Here is a 26,003-nt window from a genome sequence, read left to right as displayed (position 1 = left end):
ATGGACAGCCAGAGAGCAAGACCAGCAGCTCTTGGAATTATTGCTGCAACAGCTGTATACCTCCCACCTCTGGAGTTGTTGGATCCAGGCAATATTTGATGATGTTCACCACATACAGTGCTGCTTTTGGGTCTGGACCATGACAACCTCAGCTGTTCTCTTGGATGAGCAGTAGTGACTGCATAACTTCAAAATGAGGAAGGAGCGTTTTCGGGACCATCCACCACTAAAATGCATATACCTCAGAACTGAAGCAAGGTAGCTATTTAGCAATGCACAACAACACCGCACACTGGTATAGACAAGAAGAAAAAAAGTATCTTCAGTATGGATAGTGTATACTCACCGAAGAGAGAAGGGGTTAAATATGTCTCGATCATTTGTTTTTAGTCCTCTGCATGGATCGGGATTCAGCTGTGCTCATGTCAAGGCTGTATTTTGAGTTTAGATGCTGAATCAATGCCATCTAGTGGTGATAATTTTTTTGTACAGTTCTAAAGTAACTAGCCAGTTTAACAGCATCAAGGTTCTACTTAATGAGTGGGGCTGTGATTTCTGTCTTGGTACTTTGTACAACTAGTCTAAATTTACTCAGGGTGAAAGAATGAAAGTCATAGAAATATAAGAGTAAAAAGAAGTACAATGTTATGGGTATTGTTTCTAACCCAATAACCCTTAAGTCTGTTCATGTCAAGGACTGAGTTTTTTTTTTTTTTTTTTTTTACAGGCAATGCTTTATTGCAGATAATCAAGAACTCCAAATTTTAAAAAAACAATCTCTTCTATTTTCGATAAGGTGGGAAAGAGAAGCAAGACATTACTCCTTAGACACCTAAAGCCATCACTGATTGTTCACCAGTCTGGCTGGAACAAGATCCTCGGAGGTATTTAAGTGCCTGAGTCCCAGGAATCTAAATACCTTTGAAAATCTCAGCTGTCATCTGTCTCACGGTAAGCTTGCTGCAGTAGCTCCTGCACTCTATTAACCTCTTTCTGTTCCACTATCAGCTCAGGAGGATGTTAAACAACAGTTACTAAAGTCTGACATTTTTAGATCAGCAGATCCAGATAACTTGCATCCAAGAGCTTCAAAAGAGCCATCTGAGAAGCTTGCTGGACCATTAATGTTGATTTTCAGTAAGACTTGGCACGCTGGGGAAGTTCCAGAACACTAGAAGAAAGGTAATGTTGTGCAAATATAAAAAGTAAAAGATAAATGTGATGTCCCGAGTCTGACATTGATCCCAGGCAAGATAATGGAGAAGCTGATATAGGACTCTATTAATAAAGAATAAAAGGAGGGTGATGTAATTTATGCCAATCAATATGGGTTAATGGAAAATAGATCCTTTCAAACTAATATAATATTTTTGATTAGATTACAAGCTTGGTTGATAAATGTAATAGAGTTAATATAATATACTTAGAGTTATGTAAGGGGTTTGACTTGGTGCTGCATGCATTTTGATTAAAAAGCTAGACTGATATATGACTAACATGGCACACATTAAACAGATTAAAATCTGGTTAACTGATAGGTCTCAAAATGTAACAGTGAACTGGGAATCATCACCAAGTAAGCATGTTTCTACTGGGGTCCCGCAGGGATCTGCTCCTGGCCCTACTCCATTTAACGTTTCTATCAATGACCAGGAAGAAAATATAAAATCATCAATAAAAAATTTGCAGATGACACAAAAATTGGGGGAGTGATAAATAATGAAGAAGACAGGTCACTAATATAAAGTGATCTTGATTAGTTGGTAAACTGGGTGCAAGAAAGCAATATTCATTTTAAGACAGTTAAATGTAAATGCGTACCTCTGGGAACAAAGAGCATAGGCCATACTTACACAATAGGAGTCTATATCCTGGGAAGCAGATAGTCTGAAAAAGATTTGGGAGTCATGGTGGATCATCAGCTGAACATGAGATCCCAGCACGACACGGTGGCCAAAAGGGCTAATGATATCCTTGGATGCATAAAAAGGGGAATATGGAGTAGCAGTAGAGAGGTTATTTTACCTCTGTATTGGGTCCTGGAACAACTGCTACTGGAATATTGTGTCCAGTTCTGGTGCTACAAAGGGAACAAACATTTAACAATGGGCTCCTCATTCTAGCAAAGAAAGGTATAATATGATCTAACACCTGGAAGTTGAAACTAGACAAAGTCAGACTGGAAATAAGGCGTACATTTTTAACAGTAAGAGTAATTAACCATCGGAACTATTTACCAAGGGCTGTGGTGGATTCTCCATCACTGACAACTTTTAAATCAAGATTGGATGTTTTTCTATAAGAGATTGCCCAGGAATTATTTTTGGAAAGTTCTATGGCCTGTGCTATACAGGAAATCAGACTAGATACTCATAGTGGTTCCTTCTGGCCTTGGAATCTATGACTCTATTAACCCTTCCAGGTAGCCACAGCTTAGGGTTACCATACGTCCGGATTTCCCCGGACATGTCCGGCTTTTTGGTCCCCAAATCCCCGTCCGGGGGGAATTGCCAAAAAGCCGAACATGTCCGGGAAATAGGGAGGCTAGGATCTCCGAATCTGTGTGTGTGGGTCGCCCGCTGTGACATCATCTCGGTGCGACACTCGGCTCCTGCCCAGGGCATGCTGGGGGCTGTAGTCCGGCCGGGCCTCACGCTCCAGGGAGAGCCGGGAGAGGGGAGCGGCCAAGAACTACAACTCCCAGCGGCCCCTGCGACGCGACCAACCTGCCCCTGTGAGGCAGCAAGCCGTCGGGGGAGGGAGGGCGCGGGCCCCTGTCCTTTGGGTGGGGGGTGTCTCTGGGCGCCGCTCGGCAGCCATCGCAGGACTGGGGGGCGCCCCCGGGGGGTTGTGGACGCCAGCGCGTTGCAGGGAGCCGGCACTGTCTGGATTTGTGTCCCCCTGGGGCTGGAGCTGCACCCCCGGCCCCGGGCACCAGTCACGTAGGGTTACCACACATCCGGTTTTTCGGCAATCAAACCCCCGTCCAGGGGGAATTGCCAAAAAGCCGAACATGTCCGGGAAAAATACCGGATGGGCACTTCCTCTCCCGCGGCTGCTCTGCTCCTCCCCTGACTCAGACTTCGGCTCTGTTTAAGAGCCAAGCTGCCCGAGCCAGCGCTACCGGCTTCGGGCAGCCCCCTTGCCTCCAGACCCTGCACTGCCGGAGCAGAGCAGCTGGAGCCCGGGAAGAGAAGTGCCCGGCCGGGGGCGCAGGGTCCAGAGGCATAGGGGCTGCCCAAAGCCCGAGCGCTACCGGCTTCACGGGTTTGCCGGGCAGCCTCCAGACCCTGCGCCCCCGGCTGGGTTCTTCCCCTCCCGGGCTCCATCTGTGCTGGGGAAGCGCTGGCCGGGGACGCAGGGTCTGGTGGCTGCCCGGCAAACCGTGAAGCCGGTAGTGCTTGGGCAGCCCTTTTCGTGTGGCTGGGAGGGAGGAGGGGGAGTTAGGGCAGGGACTTTGGGGGAATGGGCGGAGTAGGGGCGGGGCCGGGGGTGGGAAAGGGGTGGGGTCAGGGCCCGTGGAGTGTCCTCTTTTTTTATTTTTTAAATATGGTAACCCTACCACAGCTACAACCACCAGAGCCCTTAGTGAAATTTGTTCACTTGTTTACCATCACATCTAGCTCCTCACACACAAAAAGGCCTGAATGCCAACAGCTGACTTTTACAAAAATATATACGACAACATTAACCTCAGAGGAAAAAATAAAATAAATTAATGGAGCTTTGACTCCTAAACATATTCATGAGAAACAAGCTGCTTTAGAGGTTCTTCATTTTTTGATGGGAAAATTTCAGACCACATTCTGAAATAAATCTTTCCTGAATCCCCTCTTCTGACCTTCAAACAACCCCCAATCTTGCCAAGCTCCCCACAGACGAGGACATACCAGCTCAAAACAGCACCAGACCCTGCCATAATAACAGATCCAAAGCCTGCCGATGTATCTCTAATGATCAATACTCCCCATAACACACCTTCCAAGAGCCAGGGGTCCGAAAGATGACTATCACAACATGTGGTGTACCTCATCCAGTGTACTTAATGCCCCAATAACAACTATATGGGTGAAACCAATCACTATGCTCTTGAATGAATTCACATAGAAAAAACGATAAAAGACAAAAAACACCATATTGCCTGTTGTGAGGCGAACCTGCAGTCAGACCATGGCTGCTCATTCAGCTGCCATGACTGACTCCTCCAACAGAGCTTGCAGTGACGCATCACTCAGGCATTCTGCAGCAGCCATTTTCCTGACCAGGGTCCCAGTCACATTATACTCAGGCACCGGTATTAGTTAGTCTGTGCAATTTCACTACTCAGCCAGGAGTCTCATTCCATTGGTCTCATTCCTGTTCCTGCCCCAGCCTTGCCTGAGCCTTGTTCTAGCCCACTCCAGCTCTGTACATGCCCTATTCTGACCTTGCTCCAACCCTGTTACTGACCTACTCCAGCCCTGCATCTGACTCCTGACCCCCAAGACCATCGGACTGACTCCAACTCAGCTTCAACCTTTAGCCGTATCTGGACTCCAACTACAATACTGATGTTGCTTTTCTATGAATTCTGACCTCAGAACTGACCCACAGCCTGTTCCCTGGACTCCATTTTCAGTGCAGCCCTCAGCCCATCCCGACCCTCCATTCAGCTTCAAACAACACTCCAACCACCAGGCCTGAATGCCTGGAACCAGAGCTTGACACATGGGGGTGAACCCTTTTCACAAAACAATCTCTTCATATCTGACCTCTCCGTCCACGTCCTCAAAGGAAACCTGCACATCTTGAAAGGACGAGCCTGGGAGCTTAAATTCATAACTTTACTAGACATTAAAAATCATGGTCTTAATAAAGACACTGGAATTATGGCTTATTACAGCAATCTGAAACCCATTAACTCGCTTTTTTTGTCCTATGACTGTCGGGGTGTTAATGGGCCACTTTGCCTTGAATGATCTGTTAGAATATGTGTTAGCTACTTATGCTAAACAATCTGTTCCACGTTCTATTTAGCTGTAGACCCGAAGAACTCTGTGTAGTTTGAAAGTTGGTCTCTTTTACCAACTTAAATTGGTCAAATAAAAGATATTACCTCACCCACCTTGTTTCTCATCATCTTTTTTACTAGCCACTTCAGGTCCAAATTTTGCCCTTGTTTACACCTTGTCTGTCTAGCCATGTGAAGACCTGTCTTCAACTGTGTAGCTGAAGTGTAACTGAAACCAGAATTTGGCCATCTATCTATAAATCAGGTAGAGGTGTCTGGTTTTAGAAGGTCTAACGCATACTATTTTGAACAAAAAGCAAACTCAGGTCTCAAAGACAGGTTGGGCTGACATTACCAGACCATATGACAGCAAGGATTTTGTGGATGACAGGATGACTCATGGATGATTGTGAGCCGGCTACTGGAATGGGAGTTTGGTGCTGAAGATGTCTGACTGAGTTATTGGACCTGTTTTAGGTTATTAAATCCAAGTGTCTGTTTTATTTATGTTGCACCTCTAATGGTATATGAGTACTGTACAGTACTAAGGAAAATATATGAAGTTCAATATTCAAAGAGTCTTGTCCTCACATGGCAAATAAAGGTTACAGGAATGTAAAAAAATAGTCTGTATCTCACTCCCCACTGCATTTGCACTATTGTTAGCCATTTCAGCAGAGAGAGACCAAGGATTGAAAGGATATAGACAGAACTACCTAAAACACCTTGAAGGTCATAGTGACCAAATTGGTTAAATAGCTTTGACCTTTTCCGAATGTGTGTGACTTTGAAGATATTTGTCATTATGAAACCCCATTAAATAACCTGCATGTCTTATTGGAAAATCCAGTCCGAGGAGATCGTAGGAATGCAGTATCTGGAGATTGCTATTTTGAAGAACTTGTATTGCAACAACAACAAAAAGTGACCTCGCATTCCTAATGCTTTTTTGTCCCTTTATGCCTTTCCTTATAACTCCTCAGAGTGGATAGTGGCATTAAGATCGAACCTTCCAGGATCACTTCTGAAGATGCCAGGCTTTCGCAATGGCATGCACACTGTACCACACTAAGGAGAGAGCAGGGTCTGCAACTGTATCTGACTCCTCTGTGGACTGCAAAAAGGGAGGGGGAGGTACCATTCTCCCTTCTCTCCCACACCCTTGCCCACCAAGCCTTTAGGGTTTAATAACTTATGGAAAGTCAAAACAAAAGTGCAATAGGAATTACAGGATTTCAGTCACATCTGGTAGGTTGGCATGATACTGCCTCAGTTAGGTCAAATCTTTATTACTGCTGAGATGCAACAGTGAGAACACATTTCTGATTAGACTATACAGAGAGAGCAGAATATACTTTCCTCAGAAATATAGCTGTGCATGAATACATATGACTTTTACATTCTGACTTGATTCCTTTTGAAAAGTGGAAGTTTGTGTGCTTGGGACTCAATTTGCTATTTCAACTTCTCTTTAAACATTCTCCTGCAGTGAATAACTAGCCTACAGAGACAGCTTGTAATAAGACAGATGGAAAGAAGATATACATGAGATCAGGACAGACCTATTTTAAGAGTTCCCGAAGAGTCAGGTATCAAGTAACAAGGAGTGTCCATTGGAGGACATACTTGGGTATTGGAGATGCAATTGTATTCGTTTTGGGACATCCTCAGGAATAAGGGGTCAAGTGTTTCCCTTTGGCAATAGGTCAGTTCCCTGATTTCTAAGAATACCCTAAAATAGAAACCAAACAACCTTTGTGGTGGAGTAACAGCCATACTTCCACATACAGGGATGTTAGGGCCACTCACTGATCTGCATAAACACATATATTGGCCAATGGAGAGTTTTGTGGGCATCCCTCAGAGACTAAATTGCATTACACTTAAACAAACAAACAAACCACTGACTCTCACTACTTTCCTGTTTAGAGCTGCTCAAGGGCCAGTTCCTGGGTCTGGCCAACTTCTGTTCAGCACAGGGCCAAAAAGGGTGGGAATTAAAGTGGCTGTAAAACATCCTGAGGCCATCTAATCCTGGATCTATCCCTAGGCCATTTCCCCCCACAATGAAACTTAAAGCGACCTCATAGTCTCCTCATGTTAGAGCAGCCACAACAGGCTATTCTGTTCTTGTCACAATTCCAAGGTTTTCCCTCTGCTGGGGATTTGAGTTTGACCTGGTGTAGGACCAGCTATGCCACTGGAAAATTCCTCTGTGCAAGAAGAATCATCAAGTGCCACATAGGCTAGCTTTAAATCTACTTTCTTTCCCCCATTTCCACCACTAGTGCCCTATGCAAAGTTGGATTACTGGATTTTTTTTTAATGTAGGTGAAGTGAATTTCACTTGAGAATTCAATTTTATCCAGGCATTATCACTCAGGAGAGGTGACGGCAGGAGAGCTGGAAGCCTGAGAATGGGTGTCCTTGGTGGACCATGGAGGGGGAATACAGGTGCAGTTGCCTTCAACTGTGACACGGATTATGGGTGTGTGAATTGCAGACTGTACCAAAGTGGAGCGATCAAACTACCCCATGTCGACACTGCTGGTGTAAACTAAAAGATATCTAGTTTGCATTAACATAGTTCTGTTTGAAAGAAGACTACATTAACACAAACTAGATACCTTTTAGTTTGTGCCAGCAGCGTCCACATATGGCAGTTACATTGCAACACTTTGGTGTGCTCTCCCCATAGTCTGCACTGTGGCGCAGTGTCAACAAGCTTAACTCTCATTTTCAAAAGTGATTTAGGCATCTAAGAGTTTAAATCCCATCAACTGTCAATGGGATTTTGTCTCCTAAGTGTCGAAATCCCTTTTAAAAATGAGATCCAGGCTTCTAAATCAGTTAGCTATTGCCACGCTGAGCACAGCAATGCCTAAATATTTTTAAAAATTTGAGCCTAAGTGAATGACTGTACACTATCACTAATTTATGGCTGCTTTTTTCTAGTTACAACCTGTTCAGTTTGGAGAGTACTCTACTTCTTCTTTCAAAGGTCCTATTGTTTTAGATTTAAGAGCTTGAAGGGCTAAATGAAATAGCTGGTCTGGTCTCTGACTTTGTGCTTATCCTTTCTTACAATTTCCTGCCATAACCCCTTTACATTCACTGTTAAATAATCATCCCTCCCTTCAGTTTAACAAGAGGACATGCTGAGCAAGTCCATTTTCACTTACTGCCTCAAAAGCTACATTTTATTCAACGGTATCAAAGGCTGTGCACTCAACAGTTGTAGTTCATCATACATATATAATCAGTTCAGTTTGCTAACTATCCTGTTTATGCAGACACTCCGGATATAATAGCTAGAACTTCATTAGTACGCACAATAAAAATCCTATCAAACAGTATGCTATTCTGTCATTCTTTCCCCATTACCATTGGTAAGTGACTTGTACAACATTTGCGAAAATGCCTTTTGGCTCTGTTCACTTGATTACAGTTTTAAGGTTTTTTATAATTTTAATCCTGAATGCTTATTAAATGAATAAAACTGATCATCCTCTATAAAAAAACATCAATTTTGTGGTCCACTCATTGATGATATTATTTGAGAAATAACTTCAATCACCAAAAGGATAAGCACTGAGAGTTAAATAAATAATGGTTTGATGCTCCATTCCATTCATTATAGATGCTTACCTTGGGAACCAGCAAGTAATAGAACAGATATATTGCTGGGTGAGTATTAGCAGCTGATGCCTATTAAGAGAAGAAACCAATTTTTCCAATAGATACCATATCTTTTATTGAAGAACCGATATAATAAATTAGACTTGTGACTCTCCATGCTGTGTACACAAGATACATTAAAGACTGTGTAGACTACAATAATTTATCATAATTTATTTGGTCTCCAATTTAATCATAAGCTTCCTCTTTACCATTCAAACTGAATTTTGAATACTGAAACTAAACAGCTTGTAGGAGCTCTGTTGTTATCAAGAGCAATGCTAAGCTTTAAGAAAGAAAACATGAAAAGGACAATATCACTCTAGAAAAGACAACCTACCTCCATCTATAAATTGATGGGAGCAGTGGGAATAAGGACATAAAAGTAATTTAATTTTAGATGTTTTATTAAACATTAACAATTTTAGATCTATTTATTATTACAAGTGCTTTGGAGGATAGGATTAAAATTCAAAATGATCTGGAGAAACTGGAGAAATGGTTTGAAGAAAATAGAATGAAATTCAATAAGGACAAATAGTGGATCACAAGCTAAATATGAGTCAACAGTGTAACACTGTTGTAAAAAACAAACAAACATAATTCTGGGATGTATTAGGAGTGTTGTAAGCAAGACATAAGAAGTAATTCTTCTGCTGTACTCTGTGCTGATTAGGTCCCAGCTGAAGTATTGTGTCCAGTTCTGAGTGCCACATTTCAGGAAGGATGTGGACAAATTGGAGAAAGTCCAGAGAAGAGAAACAAAAATGATTAAAGGTCTAGAAAACATGACCTATGAGGGAAGCTTGAAAAATTGGATTTGTTTAGTCTGGAGAAGAGAAGACTGAGGAGGAACATGATAACAGTTTCCAAGTACATAAAAAGTTGTTACAAGGAGGAGGGAGAAAAATTGTTCTTGTTACCCTCTGAGGATAGGACAAGGTTGGTGTAGCGAGGCAGTAACCCCGCTCCTGCCCTGAAGGGCTTAAAACAGCCCTGGGAGTGGGCTGTGGCAGGGAACTAGTAAGAATAGGCTGATTGGAGGAAATAGCCACAGGTGGGGCCATGGCCCAATCAGGCCTCAGCTGGTTCTATAAAAGGGCTGCTAGGCAGGCACTAAGGGTACGTCTACACTTACCGGAGGGTCCGGCGGCAGGCAATCGATGTTCTGGGATCGATTTATCGTGTCTGGTTTAGACGCGATAAATCGATCCCAGATCGATCCCGGAAGTGTTTGCCGTCGATGCCAGTACTCCAGCTCGGCGGGAGGAGTACGCAGCATCGACGGGGGAGCCTCCCTGCCGCATCTGGACCCGCGGTAAGTTCGGACTAAGGTATTTCGAATTCAGCTACGTTATTAACGTAGCTGAATTTGCGTACCTTAGTCCGAAGTGGGGGCTTAGTGGGGACCAGGCCTAAGTCAGTCTCTCTTTAGCTTGCAAGAGAGAAGGGCCTGACTGCCTGAGAGCAATAGGGTGCCTGAGTGGAGCAGGGCTGGGGTGCTCCAGGCTGGAAAACCCCTAGCCTGCAGTTATTGGGGTTGCAGGTCCAGGGATAGGCAAAGGCAGCAGGTCCAAACCCCTCTTGGTGTTGAGTGGTGTTTACAGTGCAGTCTGCCCAAGGGAATGGGGGCTAGTTGATGGCAAGTGGCCATAGAGAGAGGTGGGGTAGAGGGTTGGGGGTTCCCCAGGGAGGGCAGACCCAGAAAGCTGTAGGGGTACTGCTGGGGCAGAACCCCTGGGCAAAGGGGCACTGGGGTCTGGGAGGGACATGGGGCCAGTGAAAGGCAAGACACCGGCCTGCAGAGGGTGCTCTGGAGCTGGAAACAGCTAATTCCCAGGATAACCAGCAGGACTCACCACTGGTGAGTCATTGCCATGCTACAGTTGGACATTAGGAAAAACTTCCTAATTGTCAGAGTAACTGACCACTGGAATAAATTGCCTAGGGAGGTTGTGGAATCTCTATCATTGGAGATTTCTAAGAACAGGTTAGACAAACACCTGTCAGAGGGATGTGGGGGAATGCTGGGAGTGGCAGAACCCAGGTCAACCCCCACGGGAAGTGGGGAGGGAGCATCACACAACCCTGCTCTGCCCCCAGCTCTGCTCCAGCCCCACCCCCAGCCTCATCCCCCAACCAGGGCTCTGTTGATCCCCTTATCACTGCCTGTGTTCCCCCAGGGGGCACAGATAGCGGTAAGGAGGGACATCACCCTGAAAAGTTTGGGGACCATTGGTCTAGATCAGTGGCTCTCAACCAGGAGTCCAGGGTCCCCTGGGGGTCCTTGAGCAGGTTTCTCGGAGCCCACCAAGCAGGGACAGCATTAGATTTGCTGGGGCCCAAGGCAGAAAGCCAAAGCCCCACCACATAGGGCTGAAGCCCTGAGCCCTGCCACCCAGGGCTGAAGCTGAAGCTTGAACAATGTAACTTTGCGGGGGCTCCTGTGGTGTGGAGCCACAGGAAATTGCCCTGCTTGTTACACCCTAACGCTGGTCCTGGCTTTTATATGCAGAAAATAAGTTGTTGTGGCACAGGTGGGCCATGGAGTTTTTATAGCATGTTGTGAGGGCCTCAGAAAGAAAAAGGATGAGAATCACTGGTCTAGATAATACTTAGTCCTGCCTTGAGTGCAGAGGACTGGACTAGAAGACCTCTTAAGGGTCTTTCCTGTTCTACGCTTCTATGATTAAGACCGTGCAGTAATTAACTCTCTAGATAAAACACAATAAATATGTATTGATGACTGATATGAAGACCTCACTACCATTCCTTCACAGTTCAGAGCCTAATCATAAAGAGTCAGATTGTGACTCTCTTACTCACATTGAACAGTTACTCACCAATATTAATAAGGGGTTCCCAATCTAGTGCACAGATAGTTAAAGGGAAGTTGTGATGTTGCACCACTGCAGGTGGAGGATTGAATAGCTGGGTGACGAGTTATTTCCAGGCCCCAGCTCTTTCACTGGGCCCATTAGCCCAACCAATCAGCATAAGGTATGTCAAACAAGCAGACAATGGTACAGGGAACTGCCCTTTTGGAACAGAAAGGGATGTGGTTTGGCAGAAGAGGTGGAACCAAGTGAGACAAATAGAGGCAGAGGTGTAGCCAATGACAATGAGTTCTTGTTATTACAGAGTGTGATGTGAAGGAGTAACACGTGCTCCCAGGCTCCTGGTTAGTTGCTGGTGGTAGCTGAGCTTTACTTGGGCCTTGAAGTGAAGGAGTAAGGGAGGAGTTACTCCAAACACAGTCTAAGTTTATCATTACTAGCTGGCTGGTAATACTGGGTACACCTGATGACCGGTATCAAAGGCCCGGGGATCCGTGAAGCCTGGGCTCATGGATTCTGAATGAGGTAGAAGGTGGTGAAGATGACCCATAAGAACAGTAGTGGCTAAACCAATCAGGTATGAATTAGGATAGTTTTATACTATGGAGACTATACCAACATAGCTACGCTGACATAGCCCCATAGTGTAGATGCAGCCTACACCAACAGAAGGGGTTTTCCTGGTGGTGTAGGAACACCACTTTCCTCAACAAAGGTGCCTATGTTGACAGAAGCCCTCTTGGAAATTATAACCACTGGTAATAATAATAATAAAACGTTATTTAAAAACACTTTTGAACATATTTTAAAATGATTAGAACTATTATCTATTAGAGACAAGGCAGGTGAGGTAATATATTTTATTGGACCAACTTCTATTGATGAAAGAGACAAGCTTTTGAGCTTATACAGAGCCTGTCTTCAGGTCTCTTTCACCAACAGAAGTTGATCCAAAAAAAAAAATTTCCTCATTCACCCTATCTTGCTAATATCCTGGGACCAACATGGCTACAACACTGCAAACAATAATTTATTATAGTAATATTGGTAGCAGTGCTATATGAAGTTGAGAATATATTTCAACTTAAATCCCTGTTTCTGGAGGTTCATAACGATAAGAAATAAAATTCTTGTAGATTGAAATGTGATGTGAAGTCAGTCTGGGAATTATTAGGATTCTTTTGACAGAAAACATGATTCACCCACTTTTCAAATTATATGGTTTCTTTCTTTTAACTCCTTCAACACAAATTTACAGGTTTCAGATTTTTCTTACCTTTCCACACATGATGCAGTTGCAAAAACAAACAAATGATTTAAAGTACTCAATGAAAATGAATTGACTTGCTAATTTTTTGTGGGTAAAAAAAGAAAGACAGAAAAAATCATCCTGGTCCTTATTTTAAAATAACATTTCCCTAATGTTTTTCTTTTCATCAAAACTGGCTGAAGGGCTAATTTTCAAAGGGCAATTGTCAGGGAGTTCTCTTTGAAACTTGTAGAAGGGACTATGAGGGGGTCTACAGGCCCCACATTGAACCAGAGAGGGGAATACAGCAATATTAGTCTAGGGAAGCCCCCCCCCCCAAACAGATGCAAAGCATGTTTCCAGTGGAGGAACAGTTTAAAATGACACTGGTAGCCCAGGAGAGGGGGGAATGAGCTGTATGTGGCACCAAGAAGCAAAGCTGATGTTGAGAGCTGGGTAGGAGTGGCAACAGCTTTCTGAAGCCTGCTTTAGCAGCAGAGCCTTGGATTCCACCCTCTTTGGGAGTTGAAAGCACTGGGAGAAATTGACTGACCGAACTGAACACTTAGGTATTGTCTCCACAACAAAGTTAGGTTGATGTAAGCTGCCTTGTGTTGACCTAGTTGTGCATGTGTCTACACCTAAATTTGTCTTCCACTGATGTAAGCTCTCCATTACGCCAACATAGTAACACCACCTCCCCAAGTGGTGTTGAGCAATGGTTGATATACCGAGGTTGATACAGCGTCAATGTAGACACTATTACCTATGTTGATCTTAACCATCCTCCAGCAGCTATCCCACAATACCTGATGCTGACTGCTCTAGTCACAATTATGAACTCCACTGCGCAGAGGTCACAGAGACCAGAAAGGGGCCCCCTTAAAGCCCCATGATTTTTTGAAATGCCTTTTCCCTGGTTGTCCAGGTTAGAGAATGCAGTTACAGTAGTTCTCCATTATTGTGTGCAACTGCCCAGCTGACCATGCTGGCTACATGCTCTAAATCCGCTCCGTCTTCGAGTAGACAGGAGATATGGAGCGCCTGAGGCTGTGGGGAGAAGAGGATGTTCAGTCACAGCTACAGACCAGACATAGAAATGTGCACATCCACAAGCAGATTGGAGGAGAAGGCGTATGACCGGGATTAGCAGCAGCGCCATGTGAAAACAAAGGAATTGCGGCAGGCATATCAGAAGGCCAGGGAAGCCAACAGTCAGTCTGGTGCCGAGCTGCAAACCTGATGCTTTTATAAAGAGGAGCATCCATACTTGGTGGAGACTCAACTACTATCCTGCACACTACCACAGATCCCTCTGAGGACCCTAAGTCACAGGCCTCTGGCATGAATGGTGAGGGCAAGGAGGAGGTGGATGGGGAACAGGTGACCAGGGGGTCCAGCTGTGCTGCAAGCCAGGACTTCTTTGAGACTTCACCACAGTCCATTCAGTCTTGGCAGTCAAGCACAGGCTTGCCTGATGCAGGGGAAGGAATCTCAGATAAGTGGGTAAATTTATTTCCCATTACAGTGATGGCACCCCCAGCATAGCAGGACACAGTTGTCAACTTTTCATTAATTTAGTGGTACTAGCAAAAGTATCAGTACAACAAAGAGAGATAGAGTTATCTGCTTTTTATTCTGCTGTAGAGTTAGGAGGCAAAGGGATGGAGGGGGACATGCAGAGCAGTTTGTTTATGTATGCAGGGAAGTCCCTGGAATCCTCCTGGGAGATCTCGATGAAATGTTCAGGAAGGTCCTCTGCAATCTCCTCCTGAAGGTTTCCATGGATGGCAGCCTTATTTCTTCCTCTACTGTAGGACACTTTCCCATGCCAGATGGTGATAACTTTGACAGTCACCAGTGCAATAAATAGGCTAGCAGCATACAGGCCCCAGGACAGCTTTGAGACCCCAGCAGCAGCTGTGCTCTCTGTGCCTTTGTTATCCTCTGGAGTGAGGTATCAGCTAAAATCACCACCTCCTGTGGAAAACAGTGCCAGTATTCAGTGCTATTGCCCATCACTCGTAGTTTCATGCAACTGATCAATTCCCTCCTCGTTTCCCTCACCCCTGGCAGGCCATATTCACCATAGCTGGAGCTGTGAGGCGCACTATGCACAAGGACTCTGAAGCATATCAATATGCATATCTTGTGTAAAACTTTAGGTGAGCAAGGGAAGGGCGTTCTGAATCTTAACTTCCACTTTACAGTGTGACTATACTGAGGATGGTACCCTCTGTGTCTTTTATCTGTAGCTACTGCCATTGCGGCCTGGAAGGGCTCCCCCTGCACACATGTGGAACACCTGAGCCAGATAAGAAGGAGAAATAAGAGGACACAGGCAGATCCTACAAGCCATTGCTGCATCAGACCATGAACTGGGGGCCTGGAGGATGAATATTGCACATTATATGGAGAAGAGAAAGATGCATCAGGATGTAATAAGGCTTCTTCGGCAGCAAACAGATGCTTCAGACTCTTGTGGACCTACAGGTTCAACAATCCTGGGCTCACCTACCTTTATAATCCATGGAGAACTGCAGTACAGCACGTCCCTATTACCCCCCCCCAACATTCCATGTGGCATCAGGGGCCACATCCCTACTCCTATCACTCCACACCATCCACACCCTTAAGGACAACCACAGCTTCATATACGCTGACTTCTGAGAGCCACGGTTGAGGTCTGTGTAGCTAAAATGGACATGAATATTCCTTTTCCATCTTTAAGCTCTTTTCCATAAATGTGTTAATGTTTTAATGTATTTGCTTTTAACTTGCACAGAATTTTTTGAAGTGTTTTTGTTAATCAATAAAACTCTGTTGTTTGGAAAGTAATTCATCCATATTAGTTCCCAACATATGCTGTAGAATGGCTGGCGATACTGAAAGCACCCAATTACTTGTGATTGTGCACTTTGACACACCTCATAAGATCAGCTACAAACACAGTGTAATAATCATAAATGTACAGCAAGCAACAAAAAATTAGAAGGTGCATTGTCAGTGTTGTATTCATAGATGTGCACCAAGCACCACACAATTCCTAACAACCCCCAGACTGCAGGGCCAGGTAGAGCACAGTCCACATTACTATGGCTCGCTGTTAAAGTGCTCTTTCAAAGCATCCCTGAGCCATACAGTTCCATGTTGAGCTCTTCTAATAGCCCCTGTGTCTGGCTGTTCAAATTCAGCAGACAGCCACTTCACCTCCACCCCACTGGCATCTTTTCCCCCTTTGCTTAGATATGGTGCAGGAAACAGTAGACAGCTATAACTGTTGGATTTCACTGAGAAAAATATCCCAATCTTGTGAGTAAATACCACCAACGCCCCTTCAGTCTACCCAAAGCACATTCAACTGTCATTCTGCACCTTCTGAGCCAGTTGTTGTCTCTTACCTTGGTCCTGTCAAGTGGCTGGTGTAAGTCTTCATGAGCCAGGGCAGGAAGAGGTAGGTTGGGTCCCCCAGGATCACTACTGGCAGGTCAACATCACCAATGGTAATCTGACAGTCAGGAAAGAAAGTCCCTGCTTGCAGCATTCTGAACAATCCTGTGTTCTTAAAGATGAGAGCATCATGCATCTTCCCTGACCAACCCACACTGATGTTCCCCAGTGATCCACCAGTACTTGCATAACCATAGAAAAGTAGCTTTTTCTGTTGATGTGCTCCATGGCAAGATGATCTGGTGCCAACGTAGGGCTATGCATGCTATCTATCACTCCACTACAGTTTGGGAACCCCACTGCTGCAAATCCATCCATTATGTCCTGCATATTGCCAAGATTCACAGTCCTGCATAGCAGGAAATGATTAATGTCCCTGCACACTTGCATGACAACACCCCCCCACAGTGGATTTTCCAACTCCAAAATCATTTCCCACTGACTAGAAGCAATCTGTCACTGCAAATTTCCACAGTGCAATCACCATTCACTTCTCCACTGTCAATGCAGTTCTCATTCTGGTGTCCCTGCACTGGAGATGGGGGTGAGCTTAGCACACACATCCAGGAAGGTGGCCTTGCACATCCAAAAGTTCTGCAGCCACTGCTCATCTCACTAGTATGTGCTTGTCCTTGCCACATCAGATTGATAGCTCTTGAGAGACTGAATTATACTGCTTACCTTCTGATGATTAGGCAGGTTGCTCCCTTGAGGTTAGACCTTGCAGAAGAAATTAACTGGAGAAATACACTATTAGTGACTGTACTGGCTTGTAGCCCACATGGCCCAGAGTTTGCACTATTGTGCTATTAATTGGAAAATCTTGGGTCATTAGTGTCAGTTTTGTTTTTGCTCAGCACTTTGACTCTGTCAGCACAAATTAACCGGTATATCATGACTGAGGGTTTGGTAAGACCTGTCACAGACTCAAACCCTAATGGTTGTATTTAGTTATCAGCTTAATTCTCTATTCAAAAACATTCCTTTGGTTCTTATTAACAAGTGTTCATTACACTAGACATTCTGTCCCTGGTGTAAATCCATTGATTTAAAAAAACAGGATGCATTTTATCCATTGTTACTAGCATCACTATCCAGCCATTACTTACTCTCACAAGCGTTCGTGCTTCATAACAAAAATGCTATGTTTGGGACCAATGATTTTTAGAAGAGGGTTGCTCCAAGAAGGGGAGGGATAGCTCAGTAGTTTGAGCATTGGCCTGCTGCTAAACCCAGGATTGTGAGTTCAATACTTGAGGGGGCCACTTAGGGATCTGGGGCAAAATCAGTACTTGGTCCTGCTAATGAAGGCAGGGGGCTGGACTTGATGACCTTTCAAGGTCCCTTCTAGGAGATAGGATATCTCCTTTAATTTAATTTAAAATCATCCATCCATCTTTCTAGGCAGGGCACCCTTAAAGATATGTACCAGTTTGATAGATTAACATTTCTAGTAGTATCACTCACTATGTCTTGATGAAAATAGAAGGATCTTTAACAGTAGTGCCTATCCCTTGTCTATCTAGCCATCTAGCTAGCTAGCTAATCTGTCTCCTAATCATTTTGATGCACTAACCATGCCCTAGTTCTAGTACAAAATACTTTTCAAAAAAGTTAGTGGTCCACCTTTATTGAGGTCATATTCTAAGTTTTTCTGAACTGTTGCCAAAGCAATATTTAATGCTTACATAGTACTTCTAAGGAGTTAAAATTGTATAAAAGATATTTCTGATGCTTAAGATTATTTTTGTTTTAAAGAGCACACCTGACAAATGCAGTAGAACAGAACAGAATAGATTAATTGCTACAATGGATGAAGTGAAGGTTAAGGACCAGCACAGCATATAGGTTAAGAACAGGGAGACATCTTCACCAGGACCAGGATCTGAGATATGTTTGGGAATGTAAATTTTCTGTATGATTTTGGCAGTAGCACAGCCATTCAGAAACTTGGCTTGATTTCAGAACAATAGCTTTTGTCTGACTGCCAGGACAACCTGTTTCTCATTTAAGTGCTGCAGAGAACATGATGATTTCTTTTAGGTCAGATTGCTGTGTGACATAGTGAGAACCAATTCAAGATTACTGGTGGCATTCACAGAGCAGCTGCAAACAATGCTCAGAACAGCCCCACGCTTCCATTGTTTTCAGATTAAAGAGGCTGAGTGAGACTATATATAAGCATCTTTGACTCAAAGATAACACAAACTGTCAGTGCTATCAGTCTGGGAAAAGACAAACATTTCTTGGCTGACTCCATAATATCTGGTATAGACAGAAGCTTGGAACTGTTGGCAAAGAGATGATTTCATGATTTCAGATCCTCAGACTAGATGGCTGCCTAAAAGGCAGAAAAAATATATCTTGAAAGAAAAGCAAAAACAGAACAATTTTATTCAAAGAGATTGAGTAAGGTAAAAGTTCAAATAGTTGTTTCTCTCCAAGAAACAGAAAGAAAACTGAGAAAAGGGTGCATATGGATCAATAATTTTGTTCTTGTTGTGATCATAAAGTAGGCCTTTTCCTGCCTCTTCATCAGAGAAATTCATCTCTTTTTCCTCAAACTCCCAACTAGCAATAATTTTACTTGGCCAAGGAAAGCTAGATTGGACCACTGGTGTTTTTAGCAAAACCACAAGAATGAACCACCCTTACAAGGACTGTGCATGCTAGCTCTGCAGTGTGTTCAGCAGCTGCTAAGTTGGTGACAGGGCTACTAAATGGAACTTAGTTTCTACAAGGTAGCATGAAGTGGTAACCACAGGGCTACTGGGCCAATCATAAAGCAGAATTGTGTCTCTGATGTCAAAAAACTGTAACTCCAACTCGCCATATATTAAAAAACTGGAGGTTTTTTAATTTTGTTTTTATAGACAGTGCAGATAAAATGGTCATGAATAATAGCTAAACAACCTTTCAAGAAAAACTCAAAGAAGTTAATTACATTTAAAGGTGTGCTTATCAAAGATATACTAATGTACATACCAAGAAAAGTAGAATCGAACTGGAAAATGTATATTGTCATTAAAATATTAATTGTTAATTATTCAGCAGTTGATGGCTAGTTAACAAAAACCTTGTGGTCCTGTTTCACGGTCATATTAACACAACTTTACACTGCTCTGGCACTGTAAAGGGTCCTTAAAGTGAGTGCAAATGTCAGGCTGTGTCTACACTACAAAACTAACTTACATTGGCATACAGCCACTGCAGTTATAAAATTGCGTGTGTGCGTGTGCACTTGTCTCATGTCGGCGGTGCGCGTCCTCCCCAGAACAGGACCATTGTATCAGTTGTATTGGCAATGTGGGCATTGTGTGACGGCTCCAGAAAGCCAGTAACAGTCGACGTAAGCAATGCAGTTGCTGTTGACCTAATTACATCAACCGTGACCCTACGCTGCTCGGGGAGCGGATATTACAAAATCGGCATAGAGAGGTACTTACATCAGCGGGAGCCAAATTTAAGTGAAGATACTACTACAGCTAGGTCAACACACACTGACCTAATCCTGAAGTGTAGACCAGGCCTAAATTTTGAATGCTTCAAGGCTACTTTACCCTGCCAGAGAGGTGTAAAGTGGCCTTATAATAAATGTGAAAGGCCCTATGGATTTCATTTAGATTTCTGTTTAGAACAAACCGTGCATTATATTGTATTGCACATACACATCTAAAGTTATTTAACATGTTCATTTGTACATAAATCAACAGAGAGTCAGGGCCCAGCTGGCCCTATAAAGGTTGGGAGCCAGGAGCAAGGACATAGTCTCTCTCTGCATTCAGAGAGAGAAGGGCCTGGCTGCAGGGAGCTAGAGACAGAGTACCTGAATGGAGCAGGGCTGGGGACAGGCTGAGTTGCTGGGGAGCTCCAGCCTCGAAAGCCTCAGGCTGCAGCCTAGCAGAAGGCCAAGGGGTACTGGGGGTTGCAGAGGGTAGCCCAGGGGTAAGCCAAGGCAGCAGGTCCAAACCCAACCTTGCCAGTGATGAATAGGCTGATACTGCAGTCTGCCCCAGGGCGTGGGGCTAGACGAGGACTGGCAGTGGCCGTATTCTGAGGCGAGGTGGGGATAGTGGGTGGGGGTTCCCCGGGAAGGGGAGACCCTGAGAGAAAGGGGTTACTGCCAGGGGGCAGCATCCCAGAGAACAGGGCACCAGAGTCCAGGGAGGGACATGGGGGCCAAGCAGCAGCGGGACACTGGCCTGCAGGGGGCGTTCCGGAGGCTGGAGAAGAGCTAATTTCTGAGATGACCAGCAGGAGGCACCGCAGGGGTGAGTCCTGCATACGCTTACACGTGGTGGAGAATGTGGGCATAGCGGTCCGCCCCTGATACAAGGGGCAGGGCACGGACTGTGGGACGATTGCTCGAATCGGGACGTTGAGGAATGAACGGTGGAGAAAATGAAGATGGACTATTACTGGAGAGCCTGTGTGGCCCGGCTTGCTGAGCAGTAAGCAGGGGTGCTTCAGCTTCTGCTGGGGAGGGCACATGGACCTCATTGTGGCCCAGGCACCTTGGGCAAGAGGCCGGTGTCAAGGCCGAGGAATTGTTGGGCCTGTGGGGAACCAGGGCACATGAAGGGGGAGTGCCCCCATGGAACTCACAGGGCCCAGGCGAGCCCTGAAGGGAGGGCTATGCCAGAGACACACTATGGAACTGCGAGAGTGCCCCCTGTGAAGTTAACAGGGGAGCACCAAACTTGTTGGGCCTGTGGGGAGCCAGGGCACAAGAAGAGGGAGTGCCCTCATGGAACTCGCAGGGCCCGGGCTAGCCCTGAGGTGGTCAGGGCTGGGAACTGGCTGTGCCTCCTCTGCCACAAGGGGCGCCAGGGAAAGCGGCCTAGCCCCCAGAAAAGGAGGGGGAGGCCGGAGGACCAGGCCAGGTCAGCGACTGCCCTGAAGGAGGGGGTGGTGACGACCAAGGCCCAAAAGAGGGGACTGTCAAGGGCAAGGAGGCCCCAGACAAACCTGGGATCCCATGGGGGACCTGAAAGGGCTACAGTGGGTACCCAAACCCACCCCCCGGTGGAGGGGATCTTGAAGTGTGGGGGGGGTTGTACCTATTGGGTTCTGCTAAAAGGTCCCCCCCCAGCCTTAGTGGAGGATCTACAGGACCTGGAAACCAACTGATTTTGGGGACAACTAATGAAATAACAGGGATAGGAGTGCGGTCACAGGGTCAAAAGAAGGGAACCTGACGGGGACACCGAGCAGAGAACCCCGGACAGCGCCCACTGCTCCTCAAAGGCACCAAGGGAGCCAGTGGATGCCGCCCAGAGGAACTCTGCCCGGATACGTGAACGGACAGAGGATCGGAAACAGGCCCCACAGTCACAGGAGTCTCCATCGGCCAACCTCCTCTCCCTGGTTTTATATATGGCCGTTTTACCCAGGGCAAAGAGGAAGTTGACCAGGAGGTCCCGTGACTTTGTGGGGCCACAGATAGGGAGTGCATAGAGAAGGAGGTGAGGGGAAAAGTGCAGCCAAAAACATAACAGAATATTCGTGAGGAACCGGTATAGGGGCTGCAACCTGACACACTCCAAGTAAACGTGCTTCAGGGTCTCCCTCACGCCGCAGAAGGGGCAGGTGTCCGGGCCAGGTGTAAACCTCACCAAATACACACCCGTGCTCACAACCCCAGAGCTGCGGGCGGAGAAAAAAAAATGAGAGCCGCCGGTGGAGGGAAAAAAAACCGAGATGGGCAAGGATGGTTTGTTTACCTGCAGCGTCTGCAGGTTCGGCCGATTGCAGCTCTCACTGGCCGCAGTTCGCCGTTCGGGCCAATGGGGGCTGCGGGAAGCCGCGGCCAGCATATCCCTCAGCCTGCCCCTCTTCCCGCAGCCCCCTTTGACCTGAAGCAGCAAACCGTGGCCAGTGGGAGCTGTGATCGGCTGAACCTGCGGATGCTGCAGGTAAACAAACCATCCTGGCCCATCAGCGGATTTCTCTGACGGGCTGCGTGCCAAAGGTTGCCGATCCTTGCTCTAGATCCATGAAATTGCCATGGTACCCAAGTCCACCCATACCTCTGCATTGGTGTCAGGTGCTGCAGAGTGCCAGAGCCAAAGAGGGAGTTTGTGTGTGTTGGATGCTGATTGCCGCTACCCTGGCGATGGCCACACAGGTATTGGTGTGGCCTGCTGGGGAGAGGGGCCAGAGCTAGCAGGGTTGGTGGGACCGGAAAGTACCATCTTTTTTCTTGGTGGTCTTTGGTCAGGCAATTTTTAATTTCGATGCAGATTTCCCTGACGGGCCACGTGCCAAAGGTTGCTGTTCCCTGATCTAGAGTTAGCCCAAGCACCCAAGAGCCCCACCTTGTGCAAAGACTTCCCTGAATTAATAGAGGCCATAGATGGGTCGTTCCTTTCGTCAGGACTGGTCATTCACTAGACAGCTCTCTTAGTGGTAACCACCCTTTGAGGCCACCAAGAAATCTTTCAGTTTGGGCTAATTTGTGCACCACATTCACCAGTTGGCATCCCTTGGCTCTTCACCCAAAATGTATGCATCCACTGGCAGTGGCATGCATCCTCTCTCTCACACACACATGCACACACACATATATTGATCAAGTGAAAAAAAGTTGGAAGAAATAAAATGCTCAGAAACAAAACGTTCAAACAGAAGGGGCCAATCTACTCTCCATATAGCACAACTGGCCCAATTAGCCAGCACTAAGCACGCCGGACAGAGAAAAAAGGACAAGTCCAGAAATATACTCCTCCCTCCTAACCCCTAAATAAATAAATAAAAACAATGAAGTGCTGCAATTCCTAAAATAGTCACCATCCAGAGAAACTAATAATTGCCTCCTCTCCCTTCTGCTTGGTGCAGTTATTTAATTACATAGATGCACTGGTGTCCCCCTCCCTAGGGGTGGATGCTTTGCCCAGGGAACGCAGCTGCATGTGTGGAGAGTGCAGTGTGGGCAGTGTTGGAAGAAAAAGACTGAGGACTGGGAGGAAATAGTAACCTCACCCCAGTCCCCACCTCATAGCTGCACTAATGACAAGAGTGCAACATCTTAACCCACCATGAATGACAATGACCCATTGGTGGCGTTCGTCTTCCTTAACTCACACAGAGAGGAGCCAACCCCACAACACCAGACTGAGCCTGACTGACAAGCCTCTGGGACTCCGTATGCACAAAGGAAAGGACTTAAAGGAGGGAGAGGCCCAGCCACTGCGCATGCTTCAACACTGGGGCCAGCCTACAAGCTACTGTGGTAAAGTGGATGCAGCCCCTCTTTGGGTTTCCTTCCTCCCCCAGCCCTTGCTCCCAGTGCTACCTGGCTGGGTGTGTAAGAGGCACAGCAGGGTCTGGCTGACAGTTAGCCAAGGGTCTGCTTACCAAGGCCTTTTGCAGGCTCTTTAAAGTGGCAAAATCCACAAAAAGTTAATTTCTTTGGCTCCTGACCCCTTCATCTGACTCACCTTCCCTCCTTAGCATCCTTCCAGATTTGCTCCCCCAACCCCTAAGGATGTGCCCATTCACACCACAGGATTTTTTCCCTAACCCGTAATCTTTTATTGAAATTTTATTAAATTACATGCTGATTAAAACAAATCACTGATGGAACTACCAAGGGAGAGGGCAATCAAGCTGGCTGCAAGTGCCACTGGATGTCTTTAGAATAGGATCATTTGCCTCTTTATTCCATCACCGCCCATCAAAAATTGAAGTGGGTCCCCCACCCTCCTTTCTATGTGGATATACATCAGGGTCAGATCCCATGTGTGGATCTGGGCCCAAGTAACTGTATAATAGAAAAACATATTTGTACTGTGTGTTAGGGTAGCTCTAAAACTGCAATAAAACGCCCGCAGCTAGCCCATGTCAGCTAGGGTGACCAGACGTCCCAATTTTTACTTGTTTGTCCCGCGTCCAGACCGAACATCGGTCGGGACGCGAATTGTCCCGATATTTTGCACTCCAGGGCACAGGCGGAGGGGGCTCGCGCCCCCCGCCCCCAACTCAGCCCCAGCCCCTCCCTGACTCCGCCCCCTCCCTGCCCCATTGAATCTCTCCCCAAATTCACTCCCTGGCCCCACCCCTCCCTGCCCCCATTGGATCCTTTACCAAATCTCCACCCTGGCCCTGCCTCTTTCCCAATCACGCCGCAGTCCTCCTCCTCCCCTCTCCCTCCAAGGCTTGCATGAATCAGCTGTATGGTGGTGCAAGCACTGGGAGGGAGAGGGGAGAAGCAGGACCTGGCAGCCTGCTCAGGGGAGGTGGAGGTGAGGTGATGCATGGGGGGGGCGGGGAGCTGCCAGTGGGAGCTCAGCCCCCATCAATTTTTCCTATGCTCCGGTGGCTCTTTTTTTTTAGGTTGACTAAGGCATCTAGGCTGAATGGGGATTCCACCCTGGCCTGTTCATCTTTAATCTTGTCACTTAGGCTGCCCACCATTATCATTTCTGGCTAAGCCTCATTCCACTCGGCCTATATACCAAACATCGGAACTCTGCTGCATGTTTACAACTGTTTGAAGTGCTGCTTTAGCTGTATGCGTGAGATGCCGGTCATCAAAGGTCACCTCCCATTACTTGAACAGTCCTCAAATTGTCCCCGAAGTAGACTTGACTTTTCCAGGAGTAGAGGTGCCAAACCCAGGGCTTTCCTGATAAGCAGCCTAATCAGTCCCCACGGGCTTGGTCAGTGGGCTAAGCCAGCAGGTGTAGCAGAAATAGGAGCCAACACTGATTTAGGAACCCATGAAATGTATTGCAATTGCTATTGAACGTGTCAGCTTGGGCTTGTGAGGGTGGGGGGAGGGGGGGGGCGGGGAGTGTCAGATGAAGACAGTGCGGCTTGAACTTTAAGGACTGCATTCTGGGCCTGCAGAGTGACAACCTGGACCTGAAAAGTTTGTAGGACTCCTACTATCTCCATTAGAGCGATACTGGCCTTCATAGGATCCAAGCTTGGCATATCAGTTCTAGTTCCTTTATTGTTTGTATTTTTGGACTGCTCAAACTGTCAGAGACCAGGCTGTGGACAGACGTGCCCAGTGGCTGGAGCAGGAGTTGGTAGCCAGGAATAGGAGCCCAGAGTCAAAACAGGAATCAGAGGATAGAATCCTGGGGCCAAGAGTCAGAGCCAGAAGTCAGGAATCAGAGCCAAGGGTCAGGAGTCAGAGGCCAGGTGCCCAAGTCAAGGGTCAGAGCTGAAGTCAGGAGTTGGGGCCGAGGGTCAGAGCCAGGTTACCTGGAGTGAAGTAAGGCAGGAGCAGGGCTGGCTTTAAGGCAGGCACTATTGCAGTTATGGGCAAATGCTATGCGCAGCCACCAAACAGCTGCTGGGTGTAAGATCTGGTTTGCTGACTCTTGCCACCAATTAGGCAGTGTAGCCAATCAGGCAACCTGCTACAGGACAGCTGTGCCATTAGGTTACTGGTTCTGCTGTTGGTCCTGATTCCTGACAATAATATGATCAGTGCCAAAGAAACCATTGCTCAAATTTAGAAAAATCACAAACCACCGCTTAGTGACAAATCTCTCTTTTCTAAGCAATCTAATCCAGAACCTAGCAAGCAAAACAAAACAGTCTCTAGTGACTGTTCTCAGTGCTAGTATCCTGGATCCTTCTCAGTCAGGCCTCAACCCAGACCATAGTACAGAGACAGCATTTATTACTCAAATGGATTATCTCTTGTGCATAGACAAGGGAAGTATATGCACACTCATCCTGCTGGACCTTTCTGGAGAATTTTAAATCAGTAATCACCCAATACTTCTGTATCTTGCCTACACACACGTCAGAGTTGTTCTCAGCATGCCTTTGCTGACTGAGG

The 26,003-nt window shown here is 46.1% G+C and overlaps 1 long non-coding RNA gene across 1 annotated transcript; it reads left to right on the top strand.

Moving 5' to 3' along the window:
• The first annotated feature begins 181 nt into the window (after window positions 1-181).
• On the top strand, window positions 182-5,031 carry LOC128831266 (uncharacterized). The gene is made up of 4 exons (XR_008443784.1): window positions 182-258; window positions 728-951; window positions 1,055-1,182; window positions 4,459-5,031. It is a non-coding gene; the product is annotated as an uncharacterized LOC128831266 (long non-coding RNA).
• Window positions 5,032-26,003: the final 20,972 nt, after the last annotated feature.

The sequence above is a fragment of the Malaclemys terrapin genome, chromosome 2, assembly GCF_027887155.1.
Source record: "Malaclemys terrapin pileata isolate rMalTer1 chromosome 2, rMalTer1.hap1, whole genome shotgun sequence".
Lineage (NCBI taxonomy): Eukaryota > Metazoa > Chordata > Testudines > Emydidae > Malaclemys > Malaclemys terrapin.
Note: the sequence above shows the minus strand (reverse complement) of the source record. Positions and strands in the feature narration are given on the sequence as shown.